This window comes from Ornithorhynchus anatinus, chromosome 11 (assembly GCF_004115215.2).
Source record: "Ornithorhynchus anatinus isolate Pmale09 chromosome 11, mOrnAna1.pri.v4, whole genome shotgun sequence".
In the NCBI taxonomy this organism is placed as follows: domain Eukaryota; kingdom Metazoa; phylum Chordata; class Mammalia; order Monotremata; family Ornithorhynchidae; genus Ornithorhynchus; species Ornithorhynchus anatinus.
The window spans coordinates 49,515,822-49,543,709 of NC_041738.1; positions in this window are offsets into that span (position 1 = coordinate 49,515,822).

Genomic DNA, 27,888 nt, shown 5'->3' on the forward strand with positions numbered 1-27,888 from the left:
TCATGTCTACAAACTACCAACTATTGTACTACTCCAAGTGCTTACTCAGTACTGTGCACATAGTAAGTGCTCAATAAATACCATTATTTAGTGGGATAGCACTGGAAATAAGGTGATTCTTAGGACATTGGCTTTAAGAGCATCATATTGTGAAAAGGCAAAAAGGAAAATATGACTCACCTGCTATTTAATAAAATCTAGGCTGTAATAATGGAGGATGTTTCCACACTCTCAGGTAGATGGGATTATTGATCATATATTGTTTTCTTCAGAGATACTACTACATGTGAATCAAATATCCCTTTCAGGAGAGCTATCTTCTACCCAAAGACCAGCTCTACAGCTAACGATCGATGAACTAATCAATAGTATTTATTGAACATTGACTGTGTACAAGAGTGCAATACATCAGAGTCAGTGAACGGGTTCCCGGCCCACAAGGAAGTAATAATAATTATAATATTAATGACAGCAATAATAATTTTGCTCTTTTAAAGTGGTTTGGAGGCTGCCATGGATATGAGAAATGTTGGTGCATAAAGCAGAAGACTCCAGTAATCTCCTCCTATTTTGACTCGGAAGAATTGAGTTGCTATAGATTCCTGGACTAATTAGGAGAAATAAAGTTTGAATTCAGATTAGGATATTGTGTAGAAATGACAAATGTGTGACCAATTTGCAGGGTAAAAATAAGGGCAGAGGACATTTAATAATAATAATAATAATAATGTTGGTATTTGTTAAGCGCTTACTATGTGCTGAGCACTGTTCTAAGCGCTGGGATAGATACAGGGTAATCAGTTTGTCCCACGTGAGGCTCACAGTCTTAATCCCCGTTTTACAGATGAGGTAGCTGAGGCACCGAGAAGTGAAGTGATTTGCCCAAAGTCACACAGCTGAAAGGTGGCAGAGCCAGGATTAGAACCCATGACCTCTGACTCCTAAGCCCGTGCTCTTTCCCCTGAGCCACGCTGCTTCTTCTTTGCATAGGAGAGTTTCTTAGCAGCATCAGTACTGAATCTATTAAGCAAGTACTGTTTGCAAAGCACCATTCTAGGTGCCTGGGAGCGTTCAGCAAAATTGAAGAAACACTGAGTTCCTTGCTTTTGAGAAGCTTCAAATCAATCAATCGATGGTATTAATTAAACACTTACTATTTGTGGAGATTACTGTCCATGTCTGCTATGGAGGTATAGTTTGCATAAGAGGTGTCAGGTTGGATGACTAATTTGTCTAAGAATGCTATAAATTCTACAAACCCTTAGGAGAAGGAGTTGAACTCTAACCCAACACGGTGAAGGGGCCACCCCGCCAATCACATGACACAATCTAATGCCATCCTGAGGCCCGCATCAATGAAACATCAAAGATAATATACAAGAGCAGCAGTTCTACTTCTTCCACTTCCACCCTCCTGAAGGTAGCAGAAAAGTCCCCAACATTTCAAATATTTGCAAATGCCTCGCCTGTCCTTTGCTCCGGCAAGAGGTTGGGAGCTTGGGCACCATGACGGAGAGTGGAATTTGTGGGAGAGAGAAGATAATCAAGAACTTGAACTCCAAGCAGGGGGAAGTGGCTGATGCTTTCTGCTGGCTGCCTTGATCGATACTGAGCAGACTCTGTCCTCTACAGAATTAAGGTGTGGGATGGCCACAAACTACAGAGGGACAGTGTGTCTGTGTCTGGTTAGTGTCTAACTGGTCAAACCAAGGAAAGTGAGCCTGGGCACTGCCAAGCGGGAGAGATATTCTGCCACTCGGAGGTCAGCTTCTATTGTGCACCAACCAGGGGCTTCATGGTGGAGCTTCCAAAGCTTGGAAACTGAGTTTCTTTGCTGGCAATCAATCAAATTGTTGGTATTTATTGAACACTCACTATGTTCTGAGTACTCTGGTGGATGCTTGGAAGAGAATGATAAAATGAATCCTCAATTTCCTCATCTGGAAATCTGTTCTCCCTTCTACTTAGACTGAAAGCCCCCTAAGGGACAGTGACTATGTCCAACCTGATTAACCCGTATCTATCCCAGAGCTTAGACCAGTTCTTGACACTTAGTAAATGCTTGCCATTATTATTATTATTATTGTTATATTTATATTATATATACTATATACCTTATTTTGCAAACAGGCATAATATATAATTATTGTATGATATTACATTATTATGATAATGGCATTTGTAAGTATTTACAATTATAGTTAATAACGATGATGAAGTGAATAATAATAATAACAGTGTTATTTGTTAAGTGCTTACTATGTGTCAAGCACTATTCTAAGCACTGGGGTAATTACAAGCTAATCAGGTTGGACCCGATCCCTGTTCCACCTGAGGCTCACAGTCATAATCCCCATTTTTCAGATGAGGTAAAGGAGGCTCAAAGAAGTGAAGTGACTTCCCCAGGGTCACACAGCAGATAAGTGGAAGAGCCAGGATTAGGACCCAGGTCCTTCTGAGTCCCAGGCCTATTTTTATGATTACTATTATTACCAATAAGAATAATAAACATGTTCCCTGCCCACCAGAAGCTCCCAGTCTCCCACTAGGAGTCTGGTCAGGAAGACTCTTCTCCCTTCTCAGTCAATGGATACTCATCTCACCTCTGCACCTGGGAGAGTGTATGATTACCCCATCCCAGATACAGAGGCAGAAGAGAAACGGTCCGATGCCTGCATATTAACAGATTAGATTAGCTATACCTCTTTCCCATACCAGTCTCCTGGGGGACTGTGGACTTTCAGAGTCTATTTTAATTGAAATTACTGATGAATTTAAGAAAACTAAGGGCAAACCCCAAAGGAGAACGGCATTCTTTTATTTCATTTTACTCAGTGCTATCCCAGAAACTATTGGCTGCAAAACAGGAAAGCAAGCCTTTGGCAGGGCTGCTTCGGAATACATGACAAATTTTCCCCAGGAATTTGCATTCTTTTCCTGAAGCAGGGCAGGGCACTTAGTGGAAAACTAATCTTAAATATTTTGAAACTATAATTTAACAGAGCAGCATGATCCGCGGTGGAGATTTCCCTTCAGGGAGGCTTTAAAGGATAGCTGAAGTCTTCTTTAAAAAGAATGGAGAATTTTGCCTTTACTTGATTCTTTCGATCCAGATGGGCCTTGTGTTATGATTAGTCAGTCTGTTTACCCATTTCTGCTGCACCCTTTTCAAATACAGTCCCGCCTGGCACTTTAATACGGATTACTTTTTAGAGTCAGTCAAGGCCTAATGTCTGTCAAACTCACCTAACTGGGCTAATCCCTCATTGCATTTTACCATTTGTTTGTTCTCTACTCAACAGTGAGTTTTGTAGTAATACTGCATTAGCCATTTGATATCTGAAAAGGAGTTTTTACCTTATTTTGCAAACCAGGTCACTGCATTGTAGAATCTTTGAGCTCCCTTTACCTGGGAATAGAAAGAAGAAGGAAATTTCTGACCAAATTGCTCTGATGATGGAACTTGTATTTCATTTTCTGTCTGATCATCCATGGTTTGTCTCTGAACTTTGCAACAACTTTTCAAGATATTTCATTTCTTCTTTGGAAATGACACTTCTCAGTCTTGCAGCTGAGGCATAAGAAAGTGGCAATTATCTCTGGTGGGCTGCTCAAAAAGAAAGTTTAATTTTGAATCCCCCAATTTCTCTACTAGCTCAAATTCCTCTTATGACCTGAGAATCGGAAGATACCCACTCCGCTCCACTCAGAATCTCTGGAGAAATATGTGTGGTGGTAGCAATCTGGCTTTTAGTAGACATGTGCTATGAATCGTGATAATAATAATGATAATAATTATGGTATTTGTTAACAGTGTACCAGGCACTGTTCTAAGCACTGAGGTAGATACAGGAGAGTCGGATTGGACCGAGTCTCTGTCCCACATAGGGCTCACAGTTTTAATCCCTATTTTATAGCCAGGGGAACTGAGGCCCCAAGAAGTGAAGTGACTTGCCCAAGGTCAGATAATAATAATAATAACAGTAATGATGGCATTTGTTAAGCACTTGCTCTGTGCAAAGCACTGTTCTATGCGCTGGGGCAGTACAAGATAATCAGGGTGTCCCACGTAGGGTTCACAGACTTCATCCCCATTTTACAGATGAGGGAACTGAGGCCTAGAGAAGTTGAGTGACTTGTCCAAAGTCACACAGCTGACAAGTGACAGAAGCGGGATTAGAACCCACGACCTCAGATTCCCAAGCCCGTGCTCTTTCCACTGAGCAATGCTGCTTCTCTATAACAGACAAGTGGCAGAACCAGGATCGGAACCCAGGACCTGTGCTCTATCCACTACACCATGCTCCTTCACAAGGAAACCTGCCTGTGTCGATCCAAGTGATTCTGAACTCACTTTCATTGGTTTTCTGTTCCCGCTTCTATGTTCTTCCTTTGCTTTCCCAGCAGCTTAACGTCTTCTGAATCCAATGATAACTGTGGTCTTTGTTAAGCACTTCCTGTGGGCTAAACACTGCACTAAGTGCTGGGGTTGACAGTAATAATGATAAAAATTGTAATAATGGCATTTGTTGAGCTCACAGATTATACCAAGCGCAGTACTAAGAGCTGGAGTATGTACAAGACAGTCAGGTCCCACATGGGCCTGGGAGTCAGAGGACCTGAGTCTGCTCCACCACTTGTCTTCTGGATGACACTTAAATGTTCTGTGCCTCAGTTACCTCATCTGTAAAATGGGGATTTTTGACTGAAAGCCCATGTGATATGTGGACTGTGTCCAATCTAATTAGCTTGTATCTACCCCAGTGCTTGAGTTCAGTACCTGATCCAGAGTATGCCCTTAACAAATACTATAAAAATGAAGAAGGGAGAACAGGTACTGACTTCTTATTTACGTATCAGCTCTTAACTCTCACTACTTCCCAGTTTGCATTATCTTCTCCTCCCAAGCCAACCTTCGTGCTCTCCATCACTCTCCTCTCATCCACTTCTGATCCCTTGCTCATGCTGTTTTCCCAGCCTAGATCTCCCTTCTCATCAGAGCTGCCAGATCCGAGCCCTCCATTCCTGTAAAGCCTTCCTAAAACGTCACCTCCTCCAATCATCCTTCCCCGATGAATCCCCAACATCCAGTCACACCAACCCTCCAGCATTTATAGATGTATTTATACCTACGCCTACAAGGGCCGAGAACTTGGTTTAATTCCCACCTGTGTATTCTTTCCCAATAGATTGTACGCTTTGCTAGATTGTAAATTCCGTGAGCACAGGGACTGTACTCTCCCAAACGCTTAGTAGAGTGTTCTGTACACCCTAAGTGCTCAAATACCATGGATTGATTGATTTCCTAGCACTTAGTGCAGTATCCCAATAGAGTAAATGCTCGACAAATACCACTGACCGACAGATAGACATAACGTTAACTAAGATGCTGCTGAGTGAGATGTTGGGTTAAAGTAGGACCCGAGGAGAGATGGATTTTGGTAGCGACAAGTGAGTCAGTGAGAATGTGAGTAGAGTATCAGAGGATCTGTGGACTGATCATCTTCTCTTCCACTCCATGCTGGGGTGAGTGAGGAGCCGGCATTCCAAGATGAGCCTCTGGCAATGCTTCTGGATTGGCCTGGCAAGCATTTGCCTGCTGCCTGGAAGATTGACAATTGTCTGAAGTCAGTGGGTCACCCTGAATCACTTTATCATTCGTCAACCACCCATCTGACAGCTCGGGGTCTCTCTCAAAGGCAGGCCCCCCACCCCACCCTGCCTTCTCCACCGAGGACCTCCAGAGTCAGACCGGGAATGGGATGGGAAGAGGGAGAAACTCTCCACCAGAGCCCATTGTCTGTTCCAGGTCGCAAGGAGCAGAAGGCAGGGTAGAGTTGGAGCGGGGCCAGTTTCAGAAGGATGTTGAGGGAGGGAAGCACCTCAGGGAAAAACCTCAAAGGAGGTTGGCAGTGCCGACATGGTGGCAGGGAAAATTGAAAATCACCCAGCCCATGCCAGAAGTGGCCTCTGAGTTAACAGGAACCTGGAAACAAAAGTCGATGTCTTTGGAGTCAGCGGAGAAGAGGGCGATAGGTTCCCCTCCTCCCACAGAGAAGCACTCTAGTTTCTGGTGTTTGTAGGAATTTCTATATGATGTCATTTGGAACACAATGAGCTCTCACGGCATAGTCTAATGCGGTCATACTGGATGCAGCTTGATGTAACAACATCACGCAAAACGGGAGAATTCTTCCACACCTCGAGGCAGCCCAGTGACTATTGGTAGCCAAATTCCTGAAGCCTTCCTGAGCTTCAGTAAAGCAACAGGCTGAGGGGTTTGCCTAAGTTGCTCAAGGGAGGCATAAATGACACTTTCTAAGCAAGGGACCATCCAAGGTGAGACGGGCCTGAGGGCAGATCCAATCTTGGGGCAGCCTCCTGGCCATGTAGGATAATTTGATTATTCTGGGGAAAATTGGCATGAGCCAAAAATGGTGAGGTAGGGGTAGGGGTTGTCCTGCCCAGTGTAAGCGCGAATGTCAGGGTTCTGTCTGGGCTGTCCAGCAGGAAGAATCCCCAGATCCCTCTCAGACTCAGCTCACACAGGGTTGGAGCTCTGCCTGAGCAGAGTTGTGACAGAAATCAAATTGTTCACATCATCAAATCACCTGTTAAGGATAGATCCTTCCTGGACCTAGTTGGTGTTTGAAAATACCAAAGTGGAGAAGATCAGAATTTCTGCTTCTCCCAAAACCTCTCTCCCCTAAATCTACTCTATTCACCCAGATGTAAGCACTGTTCCCCAACACTCATGGATGTCAACTGAAAATAGCACGATCATAACTATAATTTTGTAAGCTCCACTAGGCTATAATCTCCTCGAGGGCAGGGATCATGTCTACCAATCTGTTATATTGTGCTCTTTCAAACACTTAGCATAGTGATCTGCACAGAGTAATTGCTCAAAAAATACCATTGATTGAGTGCAATCCTTTTTACTATGTTAATATTCTTAGTGTCAATGCAATCAAATTATTTTGTTTTCTCAGAACATTAGGGTTGGATAGTCAGTGATTCAGGAGGTCTGTTCCTGCATGATTTTCTCCAGCCAGCATTTCAGAGGCAAATATAACTTCACTTGGCTCTGGCCCATTTATTTAACTGACCTTCCTATTCAGATGGTCTCTGTTGTGGGTCTTCCCATAATTGCTCATTTCACATAGTGGACGCTTCATCAGCAAATATCTAAGAAGATATACTCGGGTTAAATCGTAGACAAAGAGCGGACTCTGACTTTCTATCCTCAGACCTTTCAAAAATGATCTTCATCTAGTCAAGATTTACCGTTTTATGGTAATTGTGGTGTCGGAGGTGAGAACATTTTTAAAATAGATCATTTGAGCACTGCTCCTTTCGACTAGACTTTTTCCCCGTGGGACCTTTTTGACCAAATCTGCTGGATGAGGAAACCAGTACTTAGGTAGTGGGTAACAGCATGGCGTAGTGGATAGAGCATAGGCCCGGCAGTCAGAGGTCACGGGTTCTCATCTAGGCTCTGCCACTTGTCTGCTGTGTGGCCTTGGACAAGTCACTTCACTTCTCTGTGCCTCAGTTCCCTCATCTGTAAAATGGGGATGAAGACTGTGAGCCCCATGCAGGACAGGGACTCTGTCTGACCCGACTCGCTCGTATCCACCACAGAGCTCAGTACATTACTCGACACAGAATAAGCACTTAACAAATACCACAATTATTATTATTATCGGGTGTCAGGGGAGGGTCTATAATGTATTTTCTTCGTGGGGCCAATGAGTTCAGCTTTGTTCTCAGTGATGCTAAAGAGGGGTAAGCATTTTGTTTATTTAAATGAAATATTTGGGGTTCCACAGTAGGGTTTTTGTTGGCATTGGGGTAGACTGGTAGTTATGGTGGGGTAATTACCTTCCCTGGTGGGATTGTTGATTGGCCCAAGAGGCTGTGATTAGCAGCCGTTCCTTGACTCTGTTATGCCAGCCAGCTTAGATCTGAGGAACTGTCCTGAAGTGCTTTAGAGTGGGAGAGAGAGAGTGAGAGAGAAGACGAGTCCAGAAACCGAAATGCTATGTGTCACCCCGGCAGTTGGCTAAAGGATTCCCAGGACAGGCTCTGGGGCTGTACTGGGGCTGACTGATTTCTGCCATGGCAGGTTGTAAATACGAACAATGAGACTCAATAGTATATGCCTTGCATATCCTCCAGTTGAAGCAATCTTACTGCTGTCATGCTACCTTTCAGATTTGAAATCCTGGGTGATTTTACAGCTTTCTCTGCCACCTGAATTCTTTCTAACATCAATTTTAAATGCTCCCAGATTCTTGCAGGAACATCACTTGACCACTTTTAATACCTCGGAGGTGTGGTTCATTTCTTAATGCTACTCTTCCCTGTAGACTGTAAGCTCGTTGTGGGCAGGGACCAGGTCTACTAACTCTGTTATCAGGCGCTTTCTCTAGTGCTTAGTACAGTGTTCTGCAATCAATCAATCGATCATATTTATTGAGAGCTTACTACGTGCTGAGCTCTGTACTAAGCACTTGAGAGAGAACAATCTAACAGAATTAGCAGGCACGTTCCCTGCCTATAACGAGCTTATAGTCTAGCGGGTAGACAGATATTAATATGAATAAGTACGTAATTTATAGCATATAATTTATAGATATACACATAAGTGCTGTGGGGCTGGAAAGGGGAAAATATCAAGAGTCCATAGGTCACAGATTGAAGTGTATAGAAGGGACAGAGAGCCAGGAAAAAGAGGACTTAATCGGGGAAGGCCTTTCCCAGGAGAAGTGACCTTAGTAATGCTTCGAAGGGGGAGAGAGTGGTGATCTGGTGTATATGGAAGGAGAAGGAGTTCCAAGCTAGGAGGATGATGTGGGAAAGAGGTCAGCGGCCAGGTAGATGTGATCGAGGCACAGTGAGTAAAATGGTGCTAGTGAAGCAGAGTGTGTGCGGGAGATTAGTGAGCTGAGGTAGAGTGGGGCAAGCTGATTGAGTGCTTTTAAACCAAAGGTAAGGAGATTCTGTTTGATGCCGAGGTGGATGGGTAGCCACTGGAGCTTCTTGAGGAGTGAGAATACCTGAACTGAACATTTTCCACGTATGGCGAGCACTCAGTAAATACAACTGATTGATTGACTGATTGAGTGATCTCCCACTTAATAACTGATGAGTTAACTTTGCTGGGTCAGGATGCTTACATCTGACCCTAAACGGTGATTCCTTTAAAGAATAATTGGTGTTATCACTCCTAGAAAGGTCCAGCTTAGAGAAGATGAGAATCAGCTCACTATGAGCAAGGCACCTTTATCCGTTTTCTTCCCAGGCGGCCTCAACCCTCCGCCCCGATCCAGGCACTGAGTGCAGGCTGCTTACAGGCGTAGAATTTTAACACATTCATTAATTTCCATAAACGTGACCCTGGCTGACCCTGTCAGCTCCCCTTGGTCCTCCTGAAGATGCTCCCACCAGTGAGAGCCATCATTAGTCCCTGTGCTATCAGTCCGAATCCGTGGCTTCTCTTTGGCGATTCAGCCCCGAGTCAGTATCCTTCTGTAGCCAGTGTCATCATTCTTTGGTCCTCTTCCAAATGGGACAGTTGATCTCCACCTCATGGCCCAATCCACCATCTTGGGGTCATGTGGCCAGGAGGTGAGAGGGTGGAGAACACTCCCAAATGCCCAGGTGTAGGGGAAACACAGGGTACTAGGGTCAATCCCAAACTGCAATGGGGAGAAAGATGGAGGTATCCAGGAGCAGCAGTAGCACCAGGAGACACTGCAGGTCATGATCTGGGGAAGGGGATGGGGACGCACAATAACCCTTCGGCATCAGGGTGTGTGTAGGAAGAAGATGGTGGTCCTGAGCTGCTGGAGCCTGTCCCACAGTGGAGCCGGGCCCTGGTACAAGTTGGGGCATTGGGACATCAGCGTACTGCAGAGATGCTTCATGGTGGAAGGGGTCAGGCACTCAAGGTGTACATCAGGGTACATGGAGGTGGGGGAGGACATTGGCTCTATGGTAGTGACATCTTGGAACCCCTCTCAGTGCCTCAGGGTTCACCCCAACCAGAGGATGTCACAGCATCTCGGAGCCCCCTCTCGGTGCCGTGGGGCTAACGAAGTGCCTCAGAGCAACTCGGGACCGTGGGGGAGCTCCACTCAGGCCACCGTTTGGAGAGGGAGGAGAGAGGGAGTGAGGAAGACCGCATGGCAAGCCGGGAACACCCCACTGGAGCTGAGGCTCTATGCACAGAACTCTGTGGCAGTTGGGGGGCGATGAAAAACAGGGAAGTGGGGGGCAGGGACCAGTCTCAGCTCCATGTTGGGAGCAGCTTGGGGCTCACCTTTCTGCCCCAAAGCCCAAGCCTGAGGAAGGCAAGGGTAATAATTAGGTCCAACCAAGATCGTAGCTGTGAAGATTAAGGATGTATAGGGAGAAAGTTAGATATATTCAATATTAGATAGACATATCACTAATACTCTGCTGCTTCCCCTTCCTGTAATTTATTTCAATGTCTGCCTATTCCACTAGGTTGTAAGCTCCTTGAGGGCAGGGATTACATCTACCAACTTCATTGTACTGTGTTCTCCTCAGTGCTCAGCCTAGTGCTCTCCACTCAGTAAGCGCTCAGTAAGTACCACTGACCGATTGACTGATCTCTAACCAAGAGGATGAACTTCAAGATAGGTGGCAAAACATCACTTGATTCCTCCATGAATCAGGCTGTGCCTGTCAGAGGCAGAACGCTAAACTGGGTAGGCCAGTGGTCTGGTCCAGTCCCAAAACTTCTGGTGTTCTCACTCCTGTGACCATGGGATAATTGATCATGTCAATTTCAGTTCACAGATCCAGACCCTCTGAGCTTTAAAATAATTACAACTTGAAACTGAAAGAGCACATAGTCATTTGAGTCCTGACACCAATTTCATTACAAATTAAACTCTGGCCACCGCTTTGCTATGTAATGCAGAGGCAGCAGAGATCCGGGCTTCAGAGGGCCCAAGAGGGCATCTCGTCCTGCTCTCCCATCAGCTGGTCACGGGCACTGCAGCTGGGCAGAGGGGGTAAGGACGATCAGAATGAACCTCTCTGCCTCTAAAAAACATATTCTGCCCATGTCTCTTTGTTCCTCTTCCCCGACAGGGGCATGGAAAGAGAGAAGGGGATTATTTCATGCTTTGATACCCAGCTCTACTCTCATATGGGTTCAAGTGCCTAAGTTAACATTAGCTCTGGAAAAATAAATCAATTTGAATATTCTTTATTTTACACTAGGAATCAAATCTACACAGGCCTGACAATCTCAACCTAGAATACCCATCCCAACCCTTCACCTTACCCTATCTTGACAGGAAGTGTGTCAGAAATTTAGAGAAGCAGTGTGCCTAGTGAATAAAGCATAGGCCTAGGAGTCAGAAGGACCTGAGTTGTAATCCTGGCTCCACCACTTGTCTGCTGTGTGACCTTATGCAAGTCACTTCACTTCTCTGTGCCTCAGTTACCTCATCTGTAAAATGGGGATTAAAATCGTGAGCCCCATATGTGACATGGGCTTTGTCCAACCCACTTATTTTGTATCCAGAACAGTGCCTGGCATTTAGTAAGTGCTGACAAATACCATTTAAAAAAATGTAAAAATGTGTCAAGCCCCAGTAAATCACTTAACGAAACAGTAACATTTCCTAAGGCATAAGGCCTTCCTATTGGTAGCAGATTCATGACCAGAACAAGGTGGGGCTGCTAGGGAAAGACTGGCTCCACCTCTTTCGCCACATTTCTGGTATCAGGCAAGGACCTCACGCTTTTGTGACACCTCTTCTACTCTTTGCCACGGTGATAGAATGAAAGGTGGCCAAAAGATGATTTACTAGCTATTCCTCTAACTCAGGCCACTGAGGGCAGGTCATAATCTTTCCTCCTGAGAAGATGGAGAGTCTTCACCTTATCCTTCTAATCAGTTGAAGTCAAGCGCATGCACTTCTGCACCTTACCCCCTAGATTGACCTGGCTGATTTTGTGTTCAATGTTAACTAATCACCTGGTATGTATAATTCTATTTTAGGTATCATTTTTAATGTGGTGCTTCCTTCTGGTCCTCCAAATGCATTGATAGGGAGTCCTAATATTTTTATTCTTTTCATCTCTACAAGTGACCAGAATGAATGACTCCCATCCATGTTCTCTCACCTCTTCCCTCCAGGATGAGAACCTGAAGAAAAAATTTGAAAGATTGACAGTGTGGGAAAGGGGATTAAAGGGTTCCACAAACCAGAATGAGAACTAGGAATCAATGTACTGAACTTCAGCAACATAATATTCTGCCTCTATTTTAAGGCTTTTCTTTTCCTTCTATTGACTCCCAGGCCTGTGCTCTACACATTAGACCACACTGCTTCAAGCTTAAAGTAACAAAGGGAAAAATAGCAAGTGGTTAAAGACAAATTATTGTAGCTGAGAGCCATACTGAACCAGGAGGAAAACATTTTGTAAATAAAGCTTTAAAGGTGGGTCAGGTAAACATAAAGACTAGGTTTTTTTCCCACTGCAACTGTGGAAGGGGCTATGTGAGAATTTAGCCCTGAAGAGGGGGATGAATGAATAGGGAAAAAAAAATCTTATATTCAAGGGATGCTCTGAAATATCCCCATGTTCCAAATGTAGTTTCTAGGACTGTGAGGGCAGCGAATAGGAGATCCTAAATCTGATACAAACAGAAGTTCGTTGTGGCCAGGAAATGTGTTGTACCATTGTGGTGTACTCTTCCAGGAGCTTAATACGGTGCTCTGCACACAGTAAGTGCTCAATAAATTCTACTGATAGATTGACTGACTGATTGAACATTTTGGGAAACAGTAAAATCTCCTTTCAGGCACGCTCGTGGGGCTTTAGCGTAATTTCCCAGCAACGGAGATACAAATCCGGAAACACAGTCCGGATGACTTTGATTTAGTAAACAGACGGTGCTAATTTCATTAGCTAAGCGAGGTGCTAAATATGAACAGTTGAGAAGGAGGAAAGTAAACAACATTTTCTTCAGCCTGGTGTTCTGGGATTCTATTAGAACACTAGAAAAATAACCTTCAGTGAAATCGTCTTCTAAATATTGCTGGTACTTTGCACATCTGAGTTTAGCAAACCATCTTCTAGAATTGTCCTTTATGTAGTGGCTCCTTGTTTACTAACGTGGAGAACTGCTGCCAGGTGAGGACTCCAATAAATAAATCCATTGCCTTCATATTTTGTTCTTAGACATAGGAAGAAGATATTCCTTAAAGTATGGAATGCTGAAGGACAGGCATGGGCTTCAGAGGTAACTCTTAATACCGTTAATAATTGTAGTGCTTGTTAAACTTAATGTGGGCCGAGCACTGAGATAGATACAAGATAGGCAGATCGGACACAGTCTCTGTCCCGCACAGTCACAGTCTGAGGAAGTACAAACAAATGAGAACAGAGAAGCAGTGGAACCTCACGGAAGGAGTACGGGCCTGTTTTAAGGGTTTTATGTATGGTATTTGTTGAGAGTTTACTATGTGTCCAGAACTGTATTAAGCACTAGAATAGATAAAAGCAAATCAGGTTGGACACAATCCAAGTCCCACATGGGGCTCAACTTCAAGTGAACTTCAAGTTAGAATGATTGTTATTATGCAAATGAGGGAAAGGTCAAAATGGATTTTAGGAATCTTCAGACAGCACTAACTGATCCAGTGAAAAGACTCCTGTGGTAGAAAGCTAGGATTTCTCTGGGTTTTAACAGTCAGTTCTGGAAAACCACTTGGAGTAGAGTAGGAAGAAGTGACCCATTTCTCCTTTCCATTTCTCATTTCGGAGGTTCGGTGGATCAGACGCGGTCGATTTTAGTGCCCGTGAAATGGAAAATTGTTAACAATTGTAAAGGGCAAACAATGATCCTGCCCGTTGTTCGGTCACAGTCTCTGACATGAAACTGTCTGCGAGAAAGGGTGCCCCATTCCTGAAATATAAGACTCCTGTTAGGAATGAAGAAAATTCAATTTTGTAGCTGGTAATTGCATAATACACAGTGTGCAACGAAAGTGAGACCCTCTAGCACCATTACATCGAAGGGTCTGTCAGTGTTTTCATTACAGCCCATTTTATTTGGTGATTTATAACTCGACCCCCGAGAACTTGATGCAAGCTGCAACTTCGCCCGCGAAGTCTCAGCCGAGAAAAACTTTGTAAAGTTTAATTTAGTTTAAATTGTTGGGCTATTTTTATGTTACATACTGGCAAATAGTGAATAAAACAGAAGTTTAGGTCTTTTGGCAGTTTTGTAGCAGTGTTGCTCTGGGCACCTTCAGAGCAGAGACTGCAAATTGTGCCAGTCTGACAAGCCGAACTATTCTACACCATAAATGAAACTGGCAAAGTCATCTTTTACACTCTTCAAGGGACTTAAAAAGATTTACGTTTAAAATCCATGAATATAGTTTATGCCTCTTTTTTTTAAAAAAAAAAAACTGTCACATGCAGCATCAGCAACCTTTTTTTAACTTCTCCTAACATACAGACCACCATTCTAGGTGCTGGGGCTGAAACACAAAGAAAGTTGAAAACACATGGGTGGGAATGGAGACAAATATAAGTAAACATAATTTACTGAACACATGGGCATCTGAGATTAGCTAAACTCTGAAGCTCCGTGTGAGGCAGTGACTGTGTACAGTCTGATTACCTTCTATCCACCCCAGTGTTTAGTACAGTTCTTGACACACAGCGCTTAACAAATACCACTTTTATTAATAGCTTGAGAAGCCCTAAAAACCCCCAGATGCTCACTATGGTATACTTGATAATGATTACATTTATTAAGCAGTTATTATTATTATTGTGTTGGCATTTGTAAGCGCTTACTATGTGCCAAGCACTGCTCTAAGCTCTGGGGTAGATACAGGGTAATCAGGTTGTTCCACATGGGGCAAAAAGTCTTCATCCCCATTTGACAGATGAGGTAACCGAGGCACAGAGAAGTTTAGTGACTTGCCCTAGGTCACATAGCTGGCAAATGGCGGTATCACCCAAAGGGTTAAGCATGGGAGAGATTCATACTAATCAGATTAGACACAATCCCTACCCCATTTGGGGCTCACCATCTAAAAGGGAGGGACACCAGGTGTTTTATCCCCATCCGACAGACGAGGAAACGGAGGCCCAGAGAGGTTAAGTAACTTGACTGAGGTCACACAGCTGCCAAATGGTGGAGCCAGAACTAGAACCCAGCTCAATCAACGGGGTTTATTAAGCACTTACTGTGTCCTCCAGTTTCCCCACCCCACGCTCTTTCCACTAAGCCCCACAGTAGGAGAATACTGAGTTTCAGTATTCAGTGTTTCAGTATTCGGAAACACTAAGCGGCTCCTCTCCTCACCCAGAAGAGGGAAGCCTCCATACCTTTTGGACAAAAAGCGTTGCAGAAGGGGAAGAGTGGTTTTATTTCCAAGTGGCTTCCCGTTTCTCTTCCCTGAGATCAATCAACCAATCAATCAGTGGTAGTGATTGAGTGTTTACTGAGCACTCTACTAAACGCTTGAAAGAGTACAACAGAGCTTGTAGTCGCGTTCCCTGACCACAAGGAACTTGCAGTCTAGAGAGGGAGAAAGACATTAATATAAATTAAATGAATTACGGATATGTAGAAAGGTGTTGGGGGGCTGTGGCGGGGACGGTAAATGGAGGGGGCGAATCCAAGAGCAAGGACTACAAAGAACGGAAAGGGAGAAGAGGAAATGCGAGTTAGTGGGAGGAAGCCCTCTTGGAGGAAATGTGCTTTTAATAAGGCTCTGATGGTTGGGAGAGTGAATATCTTGTATCTACCCCATTGCTTAGTAATAATAATAATAATGGCATTTGCTAAGCGCTTAGTGCTTACTATGTGCAAAGGACTGTTCAAAGCGCTGGGGAGGTGGTAACAAGGTAATCATATTGTCCCACATGGGGCTCACAGCCTTAATCCCCATTTTCCAGATGAGGGAACTGAGGCACATAGAAGTGAAGTGACTTGCCCAAAGTCACACAGATGACAAATGGCGGAGTTGACATTAGAACCCATGACCTCTGACTCCCAAGCCCGGGCTCTTTCCACTGAGCCACGCTACTTCTCTTAGTACAATGCCTGGCACATTGTAAGCACTTAACAAATACCAGTTATTATTATGAGGAACTAGAGGGTAGAGTGACCTGCCACTCCAGCAATCTTTAGAGCAAAGGCCCCCCAACTCTGCTCCCAGCCACCCTGGGATCCCCAAGATGAGCTCCAGCGTCACAACCTCCTCATCTGCATTCCCCCCATCCATCCGAACCCCAACAGCTCCTCCTCCTTTTCTTCCCAGCTGCATCCAGGAGGCAAGAGCAGGGATCGGGCTGCTAGCCTGTCTTGGGGACTGGCCCAGAGATTCAGCAGTGAATGTGCACTTCTCTACATGAGTATGTTTTGTCTGGGGCGCTACGTGCGGCTTCGTGTGTTTATCTGCTCTGTCGGTCGCTCCTCTGTCTCTTCTGTGAGCTCCCTGAAGGCAGATGCTACGTCACTTACTTTATGCTTTCTCCCTTGAGAACCTAGGACGGGGCTTTGCTGCAGCATCGGTATTTCTCGAGCACCCACTGAAGGCAGAGCACTGAACTAGGAGCATTCAATAGCAACAAGAGACATGTGCAATCCCTGGGGGAACTTAATTGCAGCCTGGTGACCCCTTAGCTCCCTGTGTCTATCAGCGACCTGACCAAGCAACTCCTGGGTCCCTCCACCTCCGCCCACAAAACAGTAATTTCCCATCTTCTATCCTGAAGTGGAAGAGAAACAGCAACCAAGATCAGAATGAGGCACTCTCGGGCACGGGACAAACGGAGCAAGGTTAGCTTTCCTGAACAGAGATCACTTATCCTCCTGCCTGCATCACGTTGCACGTGCCCCTGCGTCTGGGAATGTGCTCATTTGTTCAAGGGAGCCAGAATGCTCAGAGGTATCCAACCAAATTGCAGTTTGCAAAGATGCAGTGCCCTTGAAAATGAATAATAATAATAATGGTGGTATTTGTTAAGTGCTTACTATGTGCCAAGCACTGTTCTAAGCGCTGGGGGCATACAAGGAGATCAGGTTGTCCCACATGGGGCTCTTCATTCCCATTTTGCAGATGAGGGAACTGAGGCACAGAGAAGTTAAGTGACTTCCCCACAGTCACACAGCTGACAAGGGCAGAGCCGGGATTCGAACCCATGACCTCTGACTCCCAAGCCCGGGCTCTTTCCACTGAGCCACGCTGCTTCTCTTGAAGGAATGACTTCTGGTCACTTTTTGACAATCAGATCCCCCTCCTTTCCCCCCTCAAAATACACTGTTTAGAGTTCGCCCCTTCTGTCTCAAAAATGTCAGCTGTGGCTGGGTGGGTAATGAGTAAAAAGTGGATAAAGAGAGAGACAGACAGTGTGCTAGCGTGCTGATTGAAGGCCTTATAGATAATGGTGAAGAGTTTCTGCTTAAGGTGGAGAGGAATGGGTAACCACTGGAGGATTTGGGGAACCAGGGAGTCTTGTGGAGAATGAGCTCCTCTCCCATGACCCAGAGAGAATGTAAATTCCTCTACTGTCTGTAAATATGATAATATTTGTCTCCCAAATTAGAGGGTGAGCTAATTGGGCAGGAAATGTCTCATGCCCCTGTTGTACTTTCCCAACCATCTCTTCTCGAAGCCACCTGTAAGAAAATCCTACCTAAATAAACAGATCATAACTTCTCCCCACCCAAACTCTGCCCCATCTCGGACTGAACCACTTTTATTCCCACCTCTGCTTCAGAAACCGTAAGGCACCTGCCACAGAGGCGCAAACCTACGGGTTCTCCCATCAGCTCTTGTTCCAGGAAGAATCAGGTCTGGGAAATATTTAGGAAATATAGATCCATCAGATTTTTTTTCTTTCATGACTTTTAAAAAGCATATAGAGTTCAGAGTCTGGGCTCTAAAAGGCCGTCTTTAGCCAGTGTCTCTGCATTAACCCTTCTTCCCCTGTGATTCATGTTGCTCTGATTTTATATTTATGATCAAATGTTCAAAGTTTTTTTAGTGCCTGACCACAACTCAATTGTCCATTACTGCAGCCATCATTTGTCTCTTTGTATTCAGAGAGAAGCACAGATTAGGAGATGAAGAGATTTGTTTTTGGCATTTAGCAGTTCTGAGGTTTTTCTACTTCAAATGTTACCCTAAAGCATATTTATACCCATCTTCAACCTTTCCAGTTTTCAGGTAATTGTGAAAAAAACAACAGCCAAAACTGCAGGGGTTTTCATTGTTTTGATATATAATTATCTTCAGTGGAACAAGATTGAAGATTGGTGTAAATGTTTCATTATTAATGTGAAAACTCTCTCCCCTCCTCTCAATGAGGTGAGAGAAAGAGAAGGTTGAGAAGCAGGACAGAAAACTGAGAGCCAGGAATCCTGCCTTATTCCACCTGCTAGGGGACTGTTACGGCACCCAAATTGTATCTCAGCAAACGTTGGAAATCGTCCGATGTGAATTTTTACTTATGGTTCCTATGCAGTGATCAGATACCCCACACAGGGCTTTTGCTGGGAATGGACAGCACAGAGGGAAGGAAGCGAATCCCAAATCTGCCATCTTGGAGTACTTCCTGCAGAAAGCACTGTAGCATTTCTTGTCTGAGCCTCCATTTCAGGAAAGACTCCACAGTCCCGGTGGTGCAAGCAGCAGGATCGGGAGAGAGGGGGAGAGCGGTGAATTGTGTTTCTCTCTGGATCGGTCAGGAAAAGTGATGTCGTCTAACAGAAAGAGTTTAGGACTGGGAGGCAGGGGACTGGGGTTCTAATCACAGATATGTCACTTAATAATAGTAATCATCATTCAATCCTGCTGTATAACCTTGAACAAGTCCTTTACCTTTTCTATGCCTCAGTTTTCTGATCTGTAGATATGAGGATAAGTGGTCTGTTTTCCCTCCCACTGGGATTGGGAACCCCATGTGGGACAGGATCTGCGTCTGATCTTCTTGTGTCAACCCCAGTGATTTGGGGATAATATGTTCTTCATAAATGTTCCAATTATCATTATTAGACGGCACCCTGAAGGAAACTATGCCTTATTTAGATGAGCAGCTTGTTTGGGTTTTTTTTTTTCCCGAACGTCTGTCTTGATAATCTCAAGGATAGGATAAAATATACAAGTTACCAATCCCCCTTACAATGGACTCAAAACAACCCAGCCTGGAGTCCCCATAATTCCGAGAGCTCAGGGGCCTGTGGGGGCCACCCAATACTTGACTGCCTGGTCCCCCAGTAACCACCATGGAAGTGAAGTAGGTAAAGGTGAGCAGAAGAGGAAGGGCCAGGTATGAAACCTATTGTACCCTCCCAAGCTCTTAGTAGAATGCTCTCTGGACTAAGTGCTCAATAAATATCATTGATTGATTGATTGATCCAAGCCGCGTCAATCCACCTCCTCAGCAGGGCCATGCTAGGAGATGGCACTAATGGGTTGGGTACATTCCAGTACCTTCTCTGAGGTTGGGCAAGTATGTCAGTTGCCATGGCTACCCATACCCTGGACATCACTCTGCTCTTCAACGTAGGCTAGGAAATCATTCTTGCTGCCAGTTTCCCGATTGAAGTTCCCATGACTCGGGCAGTCAGCCCTCCATCTGCTGTCCAGGCAACATACGGCATTTCCTGAGTGCAGAACTCTGCTTAGGTCTCTTCATTTTGGGGGGGTATTTGTTGAGCACTTACTATGTACCAGGCACTGTACTAACTGCCGGGGTAGAAACAAGCTAATCACGTTGGCACAGCCCATGTCCCACATGGGCTCGCAGGATTATTCCCCTTTTTACAGATGAGGAAACTGAAGCACAGAGAAATTAAGTGACTTTCCCCTGGTACACAGCAGACAAGTGGCAAAGCCTGGATTCTCCTACTGGTAATGTAATTTAATGTCTGTCCCCCCCGTTATATCATAAGCTGCTTGAGGGCGGGGATCTTGTCTACTGACTCTATTGTATTATGCTCTTCCAAGTGCTTATTACAGTGCTCTGCACAGAGTAAGCTCTTAAGCGTGGCTCAGTGGAAGGAACCTGGGCTTGGGAGTCAGAGGTCCCAACCTGGGGAGTTAAGGGTAACTTAAGTTACTGAGTGCTTCCTGAGTACGATAGAATGGGTAGACATGATCCCTGCCTCAAGGAGCTTGCAATCTATATATCTGCTCAATTTATTTGTTTTGACTAACCCAGTTGTCAATATTTTTATATTGGCCTCCCTTGTTAGAATGTAAGCTCCTTGTGGGCAGGGACTATGTTCATTCATTCATTCAATTGTATTTATTGAGTGCTTACTGTGTGCAAAGCACTGTATTCATTCAATTGTATTTATTGAGCACTTACTATGTGCAGACCACTGGACTAAACGCTTGGAATGTACAATTCGGCAACAGATAGAGACAATCCCTGCCCAACAACACGTGCTTGGAAGAGTACAATATAACAACAGACACATTCCCCGCCCACAGCGAGCTCACAGTCTAGAGAGGGAGACAGACATTAATATACATAAATAGATAAATTAATTACTGATATATACATATGTGCTATGGGGCTGGAAGGGAGGGTGAATGAAGGAGCCAGTAAGAACGGCGAAGAAGAGGAGAGAAGAGCTTAGTCTGGGAAGTTTTTTTTGGAGGAGATGTGCCTTCAGTAAGGTTTTGAAGTGGGGGAGAACAATTATCTGTCTGAAATGAGGAGGGAGGGCATTCCGGGCCAGTGGTAGGATGTGGGCGAGAGGTCGGTGGTGAGATAGACTAGATCGAGGTAGAGTGAGAAACTTGGTATTAGAGGAACAAAGTGTGCGAGCTGGGTTATATTAGGAAAGTAGAAAGGAGAGGTAGGAGGGGGCAAGGTGAATAAGTGCTTTAAAGTCAATGCTGAAGGCTTTTTATTCGATGCTGAGGAGGATAGGCAACTACTGGAGTTTCTTGAAGAATGGGGAAACATGGTAACTACACTACTTCATTATTCTGCAGTTCCCAAGTGCTTAGTACAGGGCACTGCACCCAGTGAACAGTCAATAAATGCTTCTGCTACTACTAAAAAAAGCCTTCTGACTTAATACAGAGATATAAGCAGAAAAGAGTAGGAGGTCCAGGACAAATTCATTCCCTCTAGACCATAAACCCGTTGTGGGCAGGGAATGCGTCTTTTATACTCTACTCTTCCAAGTGTTTTAGACGCTAAGCTTGTTGTATGCAGGGAATGTCTCTGTTATATAGATATATTGTACTCTCCCAAGTGCTTAGTACAGTGCTCTACACATAGTAAGGGCTCACTAAATACTACTATGTAGTACAATGCTCCACACTCGGTATGGGCACCGTAAATAGGATTGATTGGTCCACAATTAGTGTGTGCTTTGTTCAAAGTTCCCTACCTTCCTCCTCTGAGATCCTTCCTGTTCTGAGTCCACCTTCCTTTCCTTCAGAGCTGGGCATGCCAAGAAGTTCACAGAAAGTTTTCTTTGCCTGTGAGAAGTTGTAGCAAATAATGGGTTACCTTGATAAATGTTCCTAATTTGCCCATTCACCACCACCATTTGTCTTGCCCCTCAAATCTTTTAGTTGTTCATTCAGTAGTATTTATTGAGTGCTTACTATGTGCAGAGCACTGTACTAAGCACTTGAAATGTACAATTCGGCAACAGATAGAGACAATCCCTGCCCAATGATGGGCTCACAGTCTAAACGGGGGAGTCAGACAGCAAAGCAAAACAGAACAAAACAAAAACAAGACAACATCATCAAGATAAATGGATTCAAGGGGATGGACACCTCATTAACAATTTATTTTATATTTGCTAAGTGACCACTATGTGCCAGGCATTGTATTAAGTGCTGGAGTAGATGCAAGCTAATTGAAGTTTGATAGCATCCATGTTTCACATGGGGCTCACCGTCTTAATCTCCATTATACAGTGAAGTTACTGAGGCAGAGGTGAATGACTTTCTTAAGGTCACACAGAAGAAAAATGTCAAAGCCAGAATTAGAACTCAGGGACTCTGACTCCCAGGCCCATGTTCTTTCCATTAGGCCACACTGCTTTTGATTCATTTGGTTTTAAGCGGTAAAAATGAGCAGTTGTTGCAGATGAACTCTCTTCCACTCCATGCTTCCCCACAATGCTGATCTGGGTCAAACTAGTTTCATTCACCCTTGAGCCCCACAGTGACATCTAGTCCCCCAGGCCGTTCATCCCTGAAAGAGGATACTGTAGTTACTGATACAGAGAAGCTCAAACTGCAGAGGATATTGTGGTTCATGCATTCTTTAACAGTATCCAGAAAAGAGCTTAAATATTGACTCTAGGTAATTATGTTCTGTCTTCAAATATACTGTAAAAATCTCTCGACTCTGTAGAACTGGACCCCGAGTATGCCTTTTAGCTCACCAAGTTACCTAACCCAGTATTTTCCAAGGGTTAAGAGGTTCCTCATGAAATAATTCAGAAAAAAGAGAGTGTGGTGGATTGCAGAGGAAAAAGGTGCATACAGAGTAAAGGTTACTAGACTCAAAGGGAATTTTGGAAGTGCCTTTGTTATATGGTGGTTAATCCACAGACTGTTTGAGCACCTACCCTATATGGAGCACTGTACTAAGCATTTTGGAGAGTACAATAGTGCAGGGATTGCATTGTCTATTTCTGCATCCTCCCCAAGCCTGAAATTCGGTAGACCAGATTAATGTCACCAAATTATTTTTAGGCTGCATCAACAGCAGGAATTTAGAGTGCAAACTCTCCAGGGTTGAAATTTTGTCTTCCACACATCTTGGGTTCCTGTGAGTCCTACATCTCTTTCAGCAGATACAGATCCTCTTTGATCTCCACTAGATTGTTAGGTCCTTGAGGTCAGGGATAATATCTACCAACTCTCCTGTACTCTCCCAAGCACTTAATAGAGTGCTTTGTTCCTAAGAGTGGAGAATGTGTCTGTTTATTCTTATATCACCCTCTCCCTAGTGCTTAGTACAATACTCCGCACACAGTAAGTATTCAGTAAATTCTACTGATTGAATGAACTAAATGTATGCCATTGATTAGAGACTCCCACTCTCCAAAGACTCTTTCTGAGAGGGTAAAAGCCAGTTGATGATTCTGAGAGGGTAAAAGCCAATTGATGATCTAAACAGGAAGATAATTTATATTTTAAAGAATTGGAATACCTAGGTGTTAGAGCGAATCATTTATCATAAGACAAGTATTACCAAAACTCTACATCTACAGGATCTGTTCAATTTTCTTTACGGCCTTTTGTGGTAAAGATCTATTTCTTTTTTTCTAAAATTGGGAATAAAGCTGTTAGGACCTGGCTGAATTCAATCAGGCAGAAAGCAGTTTCCTTACTTCTCTATTGCCAGAAAAGTCAGCATTATATCCTAGCTAATATTAATGTCTGCTAAGAGTGAGCCATTTAGGGAGTTAGCTTTTAAAAAAGGAGTCACCTATTGTACAAAATCCTCACTTGATTAAAATAAGCATTCAATTTTTGCAGAGTGGGTAGTTCCTACATAATAATAATTAGGGTATTTGTTAAGCACTTACTAGGTGCCAGCCACTATACTAAGCCCTGGGGTGGATACAAGCAAATTGGGTTGGGCACATGGGGCAAACAGTCTCACTCCCCATTTTACAGATGAGGTAACTGAGGCTCAGAGAAGTGAAGTGACTTGCCTAAGGTCACACAGCAGACAAGTGGTGGAGCTGGCAATAGAGACCATGACCTTCTGACTCCCAGGCCCGTGCTCTTTACATGCCAACATGGTGCCCACGACATTCTAGAGGCAACAGAAATCTCTCGAGATATTTGAAAACAAAAGATTGCAAGGAGACTAGATTTGGGGTGTGTGATTAATCAGTGAAATCTCCAAGGTTGACAGGAATCGTAAGTTCACTATGCAACCGGAGGTGAAAACCTTCAGTTCTCTGATCATTTTGGCAGTTATCTCCAAGGCCTGGAGTTCAAAGACTGTGTTCTGAGACAATGGATATTTTGGCCAAGAGATACCTTGGGGAGGCACAAAGTGAATGTCAAAACTTAGTATGGAATCTAGAAGTAGATTTATATATGAAGAGAACACTACACCCAGATGAGAACTTAATAGACTTGACAAGGAAAGAGCTCTTATGTCTCTGTCAGTTTTACTATTCATTTATAGACAAGAAAAATAAAAGCTGGGTGTCAAGAAAAGATTCAACAGAGGGTGAGTGGAGCCATTTCTGGACTTCACTGACAAGTGTTCGGTTATCAAGATCTGAATATCCTTAGATGAGTTTTTTTTTAACCCCTAAGTCCTTACCCAGGAGCAAAAAGCCCACCGTCGGCTAGATCATAAAACATCAGGAAGAGTCACATTCGATATAGTTGTAAAGCTGGATGATTGTTCCATTAGAAAATCACTACTGACAGAGACATACACTTTGAGACCTGCAGACAGCGTTCCTGATCCCTGAAGGAGAGGGTTGGCACTCTCTAATGGAGTGTGCCAGTCAGACTATGTCAGTAGTGTAATAAAGCAAGACTCGGAGGGCTTGGGGGATCTGGGCGGGGAACTGAGAGCTTATAGTTTCCAGACCAGTGGTGAGAATTCCACCAAGGAAATGCTTAGGATCTAAAGTCATCGAACCCAATATTCTTTCCGTACACTCCCCATCCACCTTTCCCGGGCGTGGTGGCCGGTGATGGGCTATTCTGGTGAGTCAGTCAACCAGATTGATTGATTAATAAATGCATCAATGTTAAGGAGGGTGTAAATACTGTTAAAGAATGCATGAACCACAATATTCGCTGTGGTTTGAGCTTCTCTGAATCAGTAACTACAGTATCCTCTTTCAGGGATGAACGGTCTGGGGGACTAGATGTCACTGTGGGGCTCAAGGGTAAAACTAGTTTGACCCAGAACAGCATTGTGGGGAAGTGTGGAGTGGAAGAGAGTTCATCTGCAACAACTAAAAGATTTGAAAGGCAAGACGGGTGTTGGTGGTGAGTGGGCAAATTAGAAACATTTACCAGAGTAACCCATCATTTGAGGGTGCAAATAAGTGCTAGAGTTGGCTGAAGGGATGATAACCATCAGTTTCTTGTTGCAACTCCTTTCAAGACACTCTAACAGCACTCTCCCTTCTACCTATCCTTGCTCCTCTCTCCGGGCCAAACCCTTCCCTCCTTTAACACCAACTTATTTAATGCATCCGGACCTCATCTCTCTTGCTTATATTTCCTTCCCTCCCCCAACCTGAAACTCCCTCCGACTTCATATCTAACAGAGCACCCCTCCACCCCCCTTCAAAACCCTTCTCTTCTGAGTCATCTACGCACTTGGATTTGTACCCTTTGAACGACTAATATTCACCTGACCCTCAGCCCCACAGCACTCACATATACATCCATAAAATTCACTTATATTAATGTCTGTTACCCCCAAGACTGTAATCTCACTGAGAGCAATTGTGGGGTACTCTACCCTACCAAACCCTTAGTACAGTGTTCTCCACTGAATAAGCATTCAGTAAATACTATCGATTGATTGATTGAAGCCAATGATAATAATAACTGCAATAACAGTATCTGTTAAGCATTTACTATATGGCGAACACTGGACTAAGCCCTGGGATTGGTACAAGAGAAGCAACATGGCTTAGTAGAAAGAGCATGGACTTGGGAGCCAGAGGTCATGGGTTCTTCTCCCGGCTCTGCCACTTATCAGCTGTGTGACCTTGGACAAGTCACTTAACTTCTATGGGCCTCACTTACCTCATCTGTAAAATCGGGATTAAGTCTGTGAGCCCTACGTGGGACAACCTGATTACCTTGTATCTACCCCTGGGCTTAGAACAGTGCTTGGCACATAGTAAGCATTTAACAAATACCAACATCATTATTATTATTAATATTACAATCTCAGGAGACTAATATCTCATTTCCCCACCCTATTTTGCCTCCCTTCTCCTTTTCTAACACTTATGTACATAATCTTCTACTCTACCACTTACCCTATTTAATAATGTTGGTATTTGTGAAGTGCTTACTATGGGCAGAGGACTGTTCTAAGCACTGGGGTAGATACAGGGTAATCAGGTTATCCCACGTGAGGCTCACAGTTAATCCCCATTTTACAGATGAGGTAACTGAGGCACAGAGAAGTGAAGTGACTTGCCCACAGTCACACAGCTGCCAGGTGGCGGAGATGGGATTTGAACCCATGACCTCTGACTCCCAAACCCCAGCTCTTTCCACTGAGCCACACTGCTTGTAATTTATTTTAATGTCTATCTCCCCCATTATACTGTAAGCTCCTTCGGGGCCAGAATCATGTCTACCAACACTATAGTCCCTTCCCCAGCACTTAGTACAATGCTCTGCACACAGTACTGCCTAATAAATACCATGGCCTGATGGATTGGGAAGCTAATTTTAAACCTTGGGACTTTCCAAAAAAAAAAAAATTGCCATTCTTATTAAGGGGAAAGGGAGAATGGAAAGCCTGGGAATGCCCTCTTTCCTGGGAAATGGATCCGTAATACATTGTAATTTTAGTGGGGAAGCTTGCCTTTCCAGCCATTAGATTGGGAAGATGTTGAGCATTAGACTAAGGATGACCCTCCCGGGAGCAACGAGAAGCCTGAAAACTGCTCACCTCAGCAGTCGCACACTGCAGCTTCCATTTGTTGTTCTTGTGGTTGATTTATTGTTTTTGCTGAGTTTACCGCATTATTTCCCTGTGTGCTTGTTCCCTCCTTTAAGACTGTGAGCCCCTTGAGGGACAGAGACTGTCCAAAGTAATATAATATTCTTGTAAGTTACCCAGTGTTTAATACTCAGAGAGCTCAAAGAAAACATTTAATGAACATAATAAATAACAATAACACTGTGCATGCGTTGACTTGCTAAGTTGTGACACGTCTTTATTTTCCTTACGGGTCCCTTGCCTCTCCTTTCACCATTCAGTTTCCCAGCCCCGAATCTAGGAGGTCAAGAATCATTGTATTATTGATCTGGGGAATTGGGGTGATTTGTTGAAAGTCCCAGGTAACCCTCATGTCTTGATGATTAAGTGATAAGGCAAATAAATTGTTTCTGTTGCCCATGCTGACTGACCTGCCAAATTTGACCTGCCCAATCTAATGCAAATGAAATCTGAGGAAATAACCTCGATCGTCTCAAAGCTTGTAAAGTAAGAAGGATCCTGGTGCAGTGAACGAATGTTCACAAAGACAAAACATATAAAATAAATATCAAGGCTGAATTCTACTAGGCAGGAGCAAATAAAGGAAAACAAAGATTTGAATATTCATGAGCCTCTAATCAGCCACATTTTAAATTAATACAAAGAAAGTCTATAAATGATAACTCTGGGCAGATCAGGAAAACTAATTACTTACTCAATAGCTACTACTAACCTTTTTATAAATGGTATAAAAAAATACTATACAAAATATTTCAGCATTGCCCCAAGGTAACCCATTTCTTCAATCAACCTCCTCGCCGCTGAATCCCTTCTGTTGAACTTCTCCCATTCCAGGTGAATAATCTTCTGCTTTAGAATCATGCCTGGTTCAGGTGAAAAATGTGTTTTTTTTCTAATTTAACTGTAGCTGCTACGTTTCTTGTCATGATTCCACCCAGAGCTAGCCACTCAGCACCTAACAAATGCCTGCTTATGGGAGAGGTGGGGTGGTAAAAAAAAAACTTAATTAATGGTATTCATTGAGTGCTTACTATGCACAGAGCATTCTATTTAAGTACTTGGGAGAGTACAATCAAACCATTCCCCTCCCGCAAGGATCTTATAGTCTTGAGGTTGCACTCATCTCTTGCTCCGCGATCAAATCAC